Below are 13046 nucleotides of genomic sequence, written 5' to 3' on the forward strand. Positions count from 1 at the left end.
GAGTTGCTAAATGCCTGGTGCTCTTAAGTACCTTAAGCAGACTTATGATAATTTAATCAACTACTAATCGATCACTGTGTAGGGGCAACCATCCTCTGGGTACTGCGTACTGAGAGTTTAAAATATAATTTTATAGAAATATTCTTGGATGTTACAAGTGTGAAACAAGTATAAAAAAAAACATGTGAGAAGAATATGTACTATCCATATCGACTGTATCTCAAAAAGGGAGACACCATAAACAAAACTGGAAAGATGTTTAAGAAAACAAATATCTGCAAAACATGGAACCTATGAAAAAACTTTCCCTGGTAGGGTGCAATGAATTCAATTTGAATCTGACAAATGGCAGCATAAGCTACCATACAAAAAATGAAGCATTCTGGTGAAAATCAAGAGCCATTTATAACAAAGAAAGAGGCCATACCACACCTCTATGAGAATGGTGTTGCTGGAGGTTAGAGTATTTCTTCATTTTTTAGGGAGGATACCAAATCTAGCCTTCCTCAAGCACTTACATAAGTGTGGATGGTTCTAGTTCAACACCACCTATAAAAGATTGCTTTTCGGGAGTTTCTTGAATTGCACTCAGTTGCATTCAGCTTGGAGCCAAGGGTGTTCTGAAGTCTCAGGCCTTGGAACCCTGCAGATCTTCCATCACATTTTATTCTCTTGAAGTAGTATTATTGAAACAATTGATAAGAAGCCGATGCCTGGCAGGTACAAAGTTACAAGACCCTTTTTAAAGGGAGGTAAGGCCCTTTGCCCAGCATGCTTTGTACAAGATGCAGAGCGGTCTAAATTGTATGCTGACCTATAAGAAGCCAGTGGAGTATGTCAAACAACTGACCTCACATGGTCATGCCTAAGTAAGTGTAGGTACATTCAGTTGTCTAGCTTTACCTTTTTTGCAGCCTAGCGATTTAATCCAAAACTATGATATAGGCAGTGTTACAATAGTGCAGATGAATCATCACGTAGCTACAGTTAGCTCTTTTCAGTGATTAGTTTGAGAGTACAGGATGATTTCCAGAAAGGGAGAAAGTTCCCTTGACAACTGTATTGATTTGAGAGATGTAACTGCAGTCAACATCTGAACTGAACCCCAGGTTTGTGGGACCTATTGTACAGGGCAAGACAGAGGGTCCAAATTAGTGGGTCAGATGGAACTCTCCTTCATCCACTAGATCATTTCATCTAGGCACTCGGTGATATGCTGTTCTACAGACTGGGATGGCTCTGGGTATCACAAGCATACATTTGCAACTGGTCCTGTTGTAGATCATGAAATTTACTCATAAGGAACAGGTAGATTGTGAAGAAAGGAGAAAGAAGAACATTGCGGTACTCTTCACTGCACTTTGGGGAGCGTGAAGCAAAACATAAAATTTTAATTTGTTCACTCAAGTTATGGAATGAACAAATCTAGTCAGACCAGACTAAAAATCTCTGCCCATTGTTTAAGCCTCTGTAACAGAATACTACCAAATGGGTTTATTCAATAAGGGATTGATGATTGTGAATTTCAATCGATCAGGGACTGTGGGACTAAGAATAGAATATGTAATTACATTTGAAACATTTGAAAAAGGTTCATGAGTTTGAAGGAGGCGAGTAAGACCTGGAGAAAATGGGAGGCAAAGAGGATGAAAAGATGACAATATTGAATGTTTGTGATGGGTTCTCAGATGTTTCACATCTTTATTCCAAAGTTCGACAGGTCTTAATATTGTTGTGAATATGTATACTGTAAGTTGTTTTAACACTTAAGGGTTAATTATTTGTTGGAAAGATATGCTTTGTTTCATACATGGCTTTGGTGAGGTGTGTGGCTTTTATTGTTTAAGTGAGGCGCATCATTTCCTTTCCAGGCTAGAACTCTTGCTTTTCATTTCAGCCAGTTCACTTGACAAAGATATGTTCCTAGGTTCAGCTCAGCTAAAAAAATTTATTTGCTACTGTTCAGTAGCATAAAAGCACAGAGATGATAAAAACACAGATTTCACACCTCATAAGAGCTTTATATACAGCACGTAAAAATTAAACTTACACAGTATACACATAATTATGTAATCAAACCATTGGTTCCTAAAAGCAAATGTCCATAAAAAATGTGTTTAAAAGTGTACCCTTCTTGAGTCATCATAATAATGTAGCACATTTCCATATTTTTTTTAATCTGCCAAATAAAAGAGGGCATTGAACAGCAATCCTTTGGGCAGTGAAGCTGTTGCAGAAACAGTAAAGCCGGTCTGCACTGTCTAAATTTAAAACGTTTAAAACGGGTCAATACAAATTTTCGGTATGACATAAAAACTACAAAAAATAGGATGTGCAAATTCGTTTGGGAGGGGGGAGACATCATCACATGGGCAGGGATTTAAGCCCGCCAGCCTCTGACAGTTATCAGTATAACCCACCAATTAAGGTATCGGACTAAAACGAAATCTGGTTAAAACAAAACGTTGCTGTACATTCTGGATTGGGGTCAAGTTGGACTGCAAACCCTCATAGATGGACACCGACTTATAGGCAGATACAGTAGATTCAACTCTGTCCACCTCCCATCCTTTGCTCTGGGCCTGTTCCTGGCAGAGTTGTTCTAAAGGTAACTTTATTTTTGTTCAAACATAATTCTGGAACTAAACAAATATCTGGGAGCCCCGTCTCCACACAGTTAGACTTCAACATATTCTAACCATGGGATCTCTGAAGCACAATGTAAAATTCAGGAAGTCCTTTAGCAGGAGTTTATTTTATACAGTTTCCTCCTGTCGCCAGATGGAATGCCAGAGTAAAGGAGGGGCTGACTTAATATTTTCCATGATATAAGGGGTGGCGAGTTAATCGTGGCAAATGCAGTTCGATCAATTTACAGGGAAAGCAGATACATTTTTCAGAATAGTGTTTTCCACCCGTTGGATGCCTTGCAAATTCACTATGCCCCACATTCCTGCAACATAAGTTGCAATCACCACACATTTACTGGTGCATATTCTTAGTAGCTCCCTCACCGGTTTGGCTCCCAGTTTTTTTGTGAAGCTAGACACGCCATTAATAGACTTCTCAAACATAGATATCCTGTTTAACCCCTTCCACACTCATGACGAGCTGGGCTCGTCATGCAGTAGCCTCCCAGCACGCTCATGACGAGCCCAGCTCGTCATGAATAATGGGTTTTTGCATATTCCAGCACAGGGCTGGAACTCATCGAGCATCGATGTGGTTAACAGCATAGCCGTCCATGAGTAGTTGCTGTCGAACATGACACCTAGATAAGAAAATTATACTTCCTCTCTTACTATAATGCTATTAATAAAATAGGAATATCTTTTCCTAGGAGTCAGCCTACAAGTCAGAGTATAGGTTTTGGACTCAATGACTTTTAGGCCCAGATCCTGCATGAAAAGTATATAATCGTCGATAAGCCCTTGCAACCCGTTAGCACTGCGTCGTCCACATACAGTATTCCTAGCTCTCTATGTCAGAACTATATCCACTTGATTTGTGTAGAGAAAAGTACAAATTTGTGTACAGAGAAAATATGAAAAGGGCTAAGATGCATCCCTGTCTAACACCCCTTCTAATTTTAAAAGAATCTGTACATTCACCATTTCTGCCAAATCCGACAAATGCCATTTTTCTACTCCTACCTCCTATATAATAGACCACAGTTTTTAATGGAAGACGCAGTCAAAAGCTGCCGACAGGTCCATGAAAGAGAGAAAAATTGAGCCCTTTTTCGCAGCTGTATTTTTTCATATTAGTAAGCTCAAATTTAAACATCGGTCCCATCGTGACACCCCTTTTTAGGTCTCGCCTGAGCCAGCGCATGCGCTGCTTTGGCGAGACATTTAATAACTGGGTTTTAAAAGTGCTACCCAAAGGCTTGTGCCGGCCTCCAGCTTGCTGTTACGTGCACAAGCGTGCGCGACGTGCACAGCTGCCATCTGGCTTTCTGTACTGGCTCATTATGCCATACAGCGCGCGTGTGAATCCCCTCCCCTACCCCTCCCTTCTCCCACTCCCTCCTCGTCAGCTTCTCTTATTACAAGCTTCACGCATCGCCCGGCAAATGCTTCTTATTTCCTGTGCTTTCCTCTCTTCCTCCGTCCGATCACTTTCACTTTCACGGCTTGGTTTTCTTTTGCTTTCAGCACTCAGCCTCCTCCCTTGTTTTATTAATCTTCGTGGTAAATAATGTTTCTCCGCCACTGACCCATACGTCAGCCCTTCCTTGCTTCAACTCTCTCCCCCTCCCTCACCACAGAGCGTGGCTTTTATTTAACTTTCAGCCGGGCTGCGCTTCAACTCCCTCCCCCTCCCTCACCACAGAGAGCGTCATTTATTTAACTTTCAGCCCATGCCACAGTGAGGAGCTGCCGAATACCGATGGACAGACCTTACTATTGGCTCGGTGTATTTGTGCTGCCAAAAAACACTTGCACATTGACATTCCTAAGGAAAAGTCCTGATTGTTGTCTGGGTCCCACAGATCATACCGTCAGTTATTTTCCGATCCGTAAGACTGGTGTCTTTTTTATGTCATGTTTACTTTAGGACAGCCCACGCCATTTTTAATACGATTCTAAGCGTGAATGGACCTCTCAGCCACATCAATAAAACTAGGACGTTTTTCATAAAATAAAAAAATCAGCACGCACCCGCTTCTTGAACACCTCGCTTCATGTTAACAATGCTTCTTTATTTTGTAGCAGTTTGTCGAAGCGCCACACCTCCCTCAGAGTGCACAACCCCCCTGCAGCAGTACTCCGTCTCACTCCTTCGTTCCCCGCTTCTGCGCTTCATGTTTTGGACAGCAGGATGCTAACAATGCATGTTTATTTTAGCAAACCGCAATAAAATAAGCAAGGATTGATAGCGCTAGTCTGTCTAAAACATGATGTGCGGTATATTCCAACACTGCGCTTCACGTTTTGTTCCCTGACACCCGCTTCATGTTTTGAACACCGGGGTGCTAACAATGCTTGTTTATTTTTGCAAAACCACACTAAAATAAACAAGCATTGGCAGCACTGTGCTGTCTAACACATGAAGTGTGGTAAACTCCAAAACCGTGCTTCATACTTTGGACAGCACAGTGCTAACAACGCTTTTTTTTTTTTTTTTGCAGACGTGCTGTCAGCTTCATGGTGTGTTTTGATTTTTTCCTTTCCATATTGGGCCAACCCACACCCTCCCTTACTCCATCCCCACCTCCACGGCACCCACAGTGCTGCCTCTCTCCCGGCCGGCCAGCAAGGTTTATGGGGTCTAGTTTGACGTCCCCCCTCGGAATTTTACAGCGTAAACACAGTCAAACACTGCAAGTCTCACCACGCTCGGTCCCTGAGCCCCCAGAGTTCATATTAGAGCCCCAACATGATGAGAGAGTGCCAGCTTCAAGCCTGAGGTTCAGCATCTACTACAAATCAAACTGAGCTGGATTGCTTCTGCTAAAAGATCCCCCTCTGACAGAAATGCCTGAAGTCCGCGTACACTTATTTATGTAGCACAATTGTTATCACACTACAGCCCATGCTTTCTTTTTAAATGAATAAAATACATTTACTCTACCTCGTCTCTCACTAGAATCTTTTAAATATAAATTTGCCCATATCCCCTCTTAAGGTGGAGCAATCCTATTTAAAAATAAATAAATTAGGTTGTTCTGCATTTTTACAATGTCTCTACTACAATGGTGTTCAGACCAAGAAAATGTATATGGGTGTTTTCTGCCCCACAAGTGAATCTCTTTTCAGATTTCATGACAACACCCAAATAAAGGGAGGCTGATATCTTCCAATGACATCATGTTTTTAAAATGCTTGCCATCATTTGTTTCTATAAAAAGTGAGACTGTACGTTTTTTCTAATTTGATGGACAGCCTGCCACCATCTTTGTTTCTTCCCAGAGCAGGGGAATCCTGTTAAGTGCAAAAAACTCAGTTTAGATCAGATATTCACACAGAATATGTAAAAGCACTTTAATGAGTGATGCTGCAGCTTAAAGCACAGACCTGTGGAAGGCACTGACCAATCATTGTTAACAGGGATATATTGTGCCATGGGTAACCGTGTTACCGACAAGTATATAAAGCCCGAATGGACTATGAAATATTCTGAGCCCCACGAGACAGCTGTGTGCATGCCCCTACATTCCTCAGTCCGACCACATTCATGTCTATACTGGGGCAGTGGAGTTAAATAGGAGAGTAGGGAACTGAAAAAGGAGGGAATAAAAGGCCAAAAAATTATCAGGTCTCACTTTTTGCCCCTTTGCTGCCTCTCTTACCTCTTTGCCCTGTTCTTTCTTTCATTGGGCTCCAAGTAGCAAACAATGTTGTATACAATATTGTATTGTAGTTGCATTAACACTTAAAACCCTGATGAGTTGCTGAAGTGGCTATCAGGCAGCTAGGTGGAAGTGTCAATCTGCCATGTGATCTGCGTGAGTAGTGTTTGATGGGTCTGAGAACCAGTGTGATTCGCTTGTTGTGGTTTTGGTGCAGCCTCTTGGTGTGTAATTGGGTGTTTTGTAAACTGGTGTTGCACGGAGAACTCTGCAGCTGTTTACAATATATTGCATTTGGGGTGCTGTATTAATTACAACAATATGTTATGCTATCGTTAGTACACACACATTTCAGAAGTGCAGTCACGATGTTTCGGTGCTTTAAATGGGCAGGTACTGAGCACTTGAACTGCTTCAATTTGAACAAGCATTGGCATAGCCAATAGGTCTCGCCTTTGGGACCTTATAAGTATTTAATTATGCAGCACAATAATATTGGTACAACAGCATCAACTGTTGCATGGCTAAAATGATATTGGTTATCCGATAGGATATCATTCTTATTCGGCCACTCCTCCAATCTATGTAATAAAATGTGCCCCATCACCTTAACGGTGGAGTCCAGGAGAGATATTGGCCTTACATTTTTGGACAAAGATATGTTCCTAGGTTCATCATTCCTTAACCAATGGACTTCTACTTTCTCCACTGTGTTGGTTGGTTTGTAGAGCAGACTACCAAGTAGTATCTTTGGATCGGATGGGACTGAATGCTTATGTTGGGTTATTAGTAACATTTGTTGAATTGCTCTGGACATAAATTACTTAAATGTCTGGCTAGAACAGAAGTCGAACCTAGTCTGGTGTCGGGGTTAAGCTGGTAGATGTGGTTAGTTGGAGGGGGTGATTAATGAATGGTCAAGCCATGCATGGGACTGCAGCATTAAAGTGAAAGATTCAACAATATGAGCAAATCACAGATTTATAATAGTAGAGTGGCCCGAACTAGTAACAATATGGGGAGGCTGGAGTGCCTACAATGGTCACAATCTCGGAATAGTGCTGCACGGCTTCATGAAGTTGATTGAGGGGTTGCTAGTGGAAGATTTGGAGCCCTGAAGGGTTGTCTCCATTTTGACATACCAGAAAATACTGTTTACATTCCTGATTGCACTTTTTCTGTGTGCTAGTGGTACAGTGTGTGACAATGTATGTCCTTGTGATACGTTAAATAATATATATTTTTTAAAGAATGTTTAAGTGGGGTCATACACCATTTTTAGGTCGAGCCTGAGACAGCGCGCATGCGCTGCTCTGCGAGGCTTCTTGTGGCTTCTCCAGCTTCTCTGTGTGGGTCTGACTCCTCCCACACATTGGATTGACCTTTGCGCGTGTCTTTCAATAAAGAAAGCCCGCAAATGGCAAGGTGCATGTCCCACCTCCTTCCCAATGTTCACTCCCACTGCGTTTTGCTATCGGGAGCGAGCAGTGGCGCGCAGGGTGGAAGCTGCATTCCTGGTGAGTCAGGTTACACGCAACGCGCAGCGCTTTCGCTTTTGATTGTTGGTATTGCGATATCGTGAGACAGAAGGCTAGACATGCATGTGGAGTTCTTCAGTGATATTACCAGGGGATGTCCTTTATCCCAAACAGAAACAGTGATATACATTCAGAATGTTCTTCATTGAACACAATAATATAGTGATATACTCCCTTCGTATTAAGCGATTTAATGCTGCTCAGTGGTTTGCGTGATTTATAAAAACAGAGTTATAAACACGGAACTGCCAGGAGATGTTCATTATTGCATACAGTGATATGAGCATAGAATTACCAGGGTATTGTCTTTATACTATTCAATTAAATAAGGATACAAAGCATAGAACGTCATGGAACAGGCTGTATTTTGAGCACAGAACTGCTAGAAGGTGTTGATTATTCCCCAGAGGGGCACGGTCCCAGAGGTGGGTGTAAGTTATTGCCAGAAACGTTCCCTCTTGCCGTGCGATTATGAAGGAAAAGACGAGCCTGCAGTTGCGCAATCGGCCTCTGGAACTCTTTCTGCAAGCACAGGCAAGTGGTCCCCTCCACCCTCCCCTCCACCACAGTCCATGCCAAATGGGCCACAGCTGTACATGTGAAGCCAAGACTGTTTGTGGAAAACAGGGCTGCGCCATTGTGATACTAGCCCCACTCGGGCTGTGGGCCTGGTCTCTGCAAATACTCCTTTGGGATAAGGCAATTTGCATCAGACCCACCCCATACAACCCTCCCTGGCTAGGGGGCAAGAAAGAGATTCCGGCCTTTGTCGGGGCTATTTCAGTGCATCCGAAGCACCCTTGGCCTGGGAGGGTCGACATTTAAGCAACTCAGATTATCTGACTTGCATTCCCTTTTCAATGTTTTGCTATGTTTATTGAAGAAGGGTAGCTAAAAAAATGTATAATGTCTTTGAATACAACACAAGACAGAGAGTGCGAGGTGAGAGGGGCAGTGTGTCTAAAACATGAAACAAAATCTCCCACTCACACCTAGCTACAAGATGATGTACTGCCAACAGCAAAAATCCCACGTGGACAATAAACAGATAGCAAGACTTCCCGCAGACAGTATGCCTCACTCCCCAAGAATACTACCCCTCCAAAGTAAGACTTGTCCACTGCCAGTAGACTCATCCTCTGCCAATAATATGAAGAGTAGAAAGCATAACTCGGTGTGACACAGTGATTATTTAAAATATGAATTTTAACCATGCTGAAGAGTAGCCACTCTGCAGTACAGGATGGTTATCAACCTGTACCAAAGTCAATAGGTCTCATAGGCGAGACCTATTGGCTTTGCCAATGCTTGTTTAGAAATCTTGTGCTTTCATGTTTCATATGAGTTAAATACTTTATAGGCAACAGTGTGTGGCCTGGACGTCAAAAGATGACTTCTGGTGAAGGCATGGCTCGGGTTGATAAAACAGGGTGACTGCACCTTTGAAAAAAGTGCACAATTTGAGTTTCTAAGCAGAGCGGAGATACGATGTGTATTAGGTCACCCCTGTACCCTCCCTCAGGATTTCTGTTGTCACTTATAACTCTGTTTCAGTTTTAGCTCATCAAAAGAGGTGTGTGGATGAGCCTGAATCAAGTCTCAGAGATCTCAAGTAGTTGGCATTCTGCTGCTTGTATATCCACAGCATACTTTTTGGTAGACTGTATATTGATGAGGTCACATTTTATAACAGTCTTGGGATGTTATTAAGGTTTGACTGTCTATTGAGCTGGAATGTGAAATGTTGTTTCAGAGTCTGGGACCGGAATGAGACGAGGAATCTGCTAAACCTCGTATGGAGTGTGTATCTGACAGTAGGATGACACTGACATTGTTTATTAAATACATCTATAAATAGGAATGAAGATAAGACTTCCTAATCTATCAAGTACGAACAAAATAAAAGGAAATAAAACAACTGGTCCCTCTAACCATTCTATAGTTGCATGGTCAGAATGTAGAGTCAAATATTGTCCAGGTTGAACTGGAAAATGGAATCTAACAGTAGAAAAAATTAACATAATTGGGGGGGATGGGCGATCTAAAGGTAGTGAGAATCAAAGCTAGCAGTACATAATTCCAGAGTTCATCGACAAACCCACAGTACTGAAAAAAGTGTCAGATCATTACAGATAAGCACTTAAAAAGGTACACTAATGAACCATGCCTACTGGTTGCTAGAAAAAAGGAATGGCTGCTGTCAAAATCCACAGAGTGCAAATAACTAGTTATATTTGAGCACCCTATTACAAAATAAATTCGAATTCAACTCCAGAAACACAATAGAATAATCTTGAAATAACACCAAACTGCAAACGGAGACCAAAAGCACAAATACGAATTAACAGTAACAAAAATGGTCTGTGGTGCTCTCAGTTATAGTGGTCAGCCTACGAGACGAAGAAATGTCCCCACAAATATCAAAAGGAACAGCCTTCAGAAGGGTCAGGAACAGACGATTAAAGATATTTTACATTGTCCTTATAGCACAAAACGCCCAAGCTTGATCAGTTTCAGAAGCTTCTGCTCCACAGGATTGAATGCAGCATGTTGCTCAAATGTGATGTATCCCAGTTTCAGAGATTGGGTGAATAAGGAAACGTTCTCTCTAAGCATACATCCAGAGCAGGGCCAACATCTTACCACAGGGGATGCTGCACAAGTGATTAGTTAAGAAAAGTGCTAAACAAGTTACCTATTCTACTTAACATATAACAGATAATAACAAAAATACTAATGGGTCTTCATAAAAACTTGTATTGAAAAGATGTGCACTTTCTTCCATCAGCACTGGGGTAGTTAGTACACACATGAAACCTATCCTGTGACAGCATATCCACGTGGATTTAAAAAAAGAAAAACAATCCATCTCTACCGTATGAAAACGTGACTTATAAGAAAAACATTAAACGACATAGACAAGAAGAAATGGCTCTGATACATAGTTGCTTATTCAGAACTATCTAGAGCAGAGCCACAGCATTCGGGCAGAGAAGGACATTGAAACATCAGTTCTTTTTGTCCAAGTACTGGCAAGATCACTTATTCACCAACCTGTTGGGAAGGACAGCTATAGCAGTTACGTGGTAGATGGTTTTACTCAGATGTTTAGGAGCCACTCGTCAGGTAGAGCGTCTACCAGTTAGAGATGTTGACTACCAGATGCGAACCCTTATCAATGTTGAGACAAAAGCAAGCTGTTACCTTTACAGACTAGAGCCCAGGAGGTATCTGCTCTGCAGCAGAGGCAGGTATTAAGATACTTACTACCTAGTGAGGATCCTACGATGCAGAAGCTTTTCTGATTCACACGTTTTGGTAACAGGCCTTTGAATTAACCCACAACCTATTTGAAACATGTCGACAACTAGTTGCACTGAAACACAATCTTCTTTAAATCAAGTACTGCATAAACTTGGAGGCGCTAGGGGGCGCACAGCGGAATGGCTGCTTGAGAGAGCAGCTCCGCCGGGCGGCTGCCAATAACGACACAAAACAGCGTCAAAACAGATCGAATATGTGATATGACCATATCCCCGACAAGCGGAAGGTGTACTGCATGTAACGAACGGTGAACGGAGTTGCTACGAGCGCACTGGACCCCGACAGGACTGCGGGAGACGGAAGATCGGGAAGAGCCATCATGGCGGCTGCCATCTCGGCCGGCTTCGATGTCTGCGCCTGAGGCTGCCGGAGGTGGTGTTCTTCGCGGCCCTGCCTGGCTGTTGCCCCGCGCCACTACTACGCAGAAGGTATGAGCGGCTGATCCCCCGATGGACGTTACAATGTGCTTAGCGGGAGCGCTGATCTGAGGGCCGAGGTACGGGACACGGAATAAACAAGATGGCGGCACCAGCCCCGAGCGACTAACGAACAAGTCCTCCATCTACACTCAAGGCCCTGCGGTGAGCACTCAAACTAACTTGTGACTTCAATACAGGGGCTGGATGGCAGCGGCGGGTTGAAGCGAAGGGAGATGCGCGGTTTGGGCAAAACTACGACCGTTACGGGCCGATCTGCAAGATGGTCAAAATGGCGGCGCCCATGCACCGGATCGGCGCACCGGGTATCGATTGCCTGAACTCACGAAAGAACACGCAGGGAGCAGACGCCTAAAGCCGGCTGAAGCCTCAGGGACAACCCCCACACGGGTGTAGACACGGGCGCTTCAGGAGGCACTACACGCTAAGGTGACACTAAATACGCTTGCAGCAGTTGGCGCCCTAAAAGCAAAACAAGCATGGTTATCTGATCGCCAAAGGGAATGTCTTGCACAACCTATCACAGTAGAGGAGGTGACAGCAATTATACAAACGCTTCCCAACGGTAAAGCGCCCGGGCCGGACGGCTTCACGGGAGAATTTTACAAAAAATATGTCGACACGCTAGCCCCACATTTGGTGGAAATGTACGGGGCAGCTTTTGAGCAAGCAGCTCTCCCACCAACACTGCGGGAAGCCGTAATAATTACATTACTGAAACCGGGCAAAAACCCGGATCTTTGTGACTCATACAGGCCGCTGTCCTTACTGAACGTAGACTCCAAAATACTGGCCAAACTGTTGGCAGAGCGCCTACAGCCCCTAATGACTAACCTGATCCTACCCGATCCAGCTGGGTTCATTCCATCCAGAGCCACATCCCACAACACCAGAACGCTATTTGCGTTACCTAAATCCGCAAACCAAAGCAGAGGCTGTGATGTTGGATGCCGCCAAGGCTTTCGAGTCTATTGAATGGTCTTATTTGCTAACGATTTTACATAGGATGGGCTTCCCTATGAGGTTCATCTCCTGGATCACTCTGCTCTACACGAAACCAATGGCCAGAGTCCGGGTTAATGGTTATATCTCAGAGCCCTTCAGTATAAACCGGGGCACCATACAGGGATGCCCACTGTCGCCATTAATATTTGCGCTAGCGCTGGAACCGCTAGCGTGCATCATAAGACAGACACATAATCACTCTGCCCTACACTTCCCGGGGAGGCCGCTGCACATATCATTGTATGCGGATGGCATGCTTCTATACGTCCGCGACCCGGAACAAAACCTTAGCCCCTTATTGAGAGAATACGTGAAATTTGGCAGACACTCGGGTCTACAAATAAATTGGGACAAGTCGATAATCATTCCTCTTACAGACTCCACAACACCGCATGCACCCGACTTCCCATTAGACTGGCAAACGGATCCAACCAGGTATCTGGGCAT

At 43.5% G+C, this 13046-nt stretch overlaps 1 protein-coding gene across 1 annotated transcript in view; it reads right to left on the reverse strand.

Moving 5' to 3' along the window:
* The window catches only part of IPO8 (importin 8), a 737162-nt gene that overhangs the window by 673345 nt on the left and 50771 nt on the right, over positions 1-13046 (reverse strand). The window lies entirely within an intron of this gene.

Source organism: Lissotriton helveticus, chromosome 1_1 (assembly GCF_964261635.1).
Source record: "Lissotriton helveticus chromosome 1_1, aLisHel1.1, whole genome shotgun sequence".
NCBI lineage: Eukaryota > Metazoa > Chordata > Amphibia > Caudata > Salamandridae > Lissotriton > Lissotriton helveticus.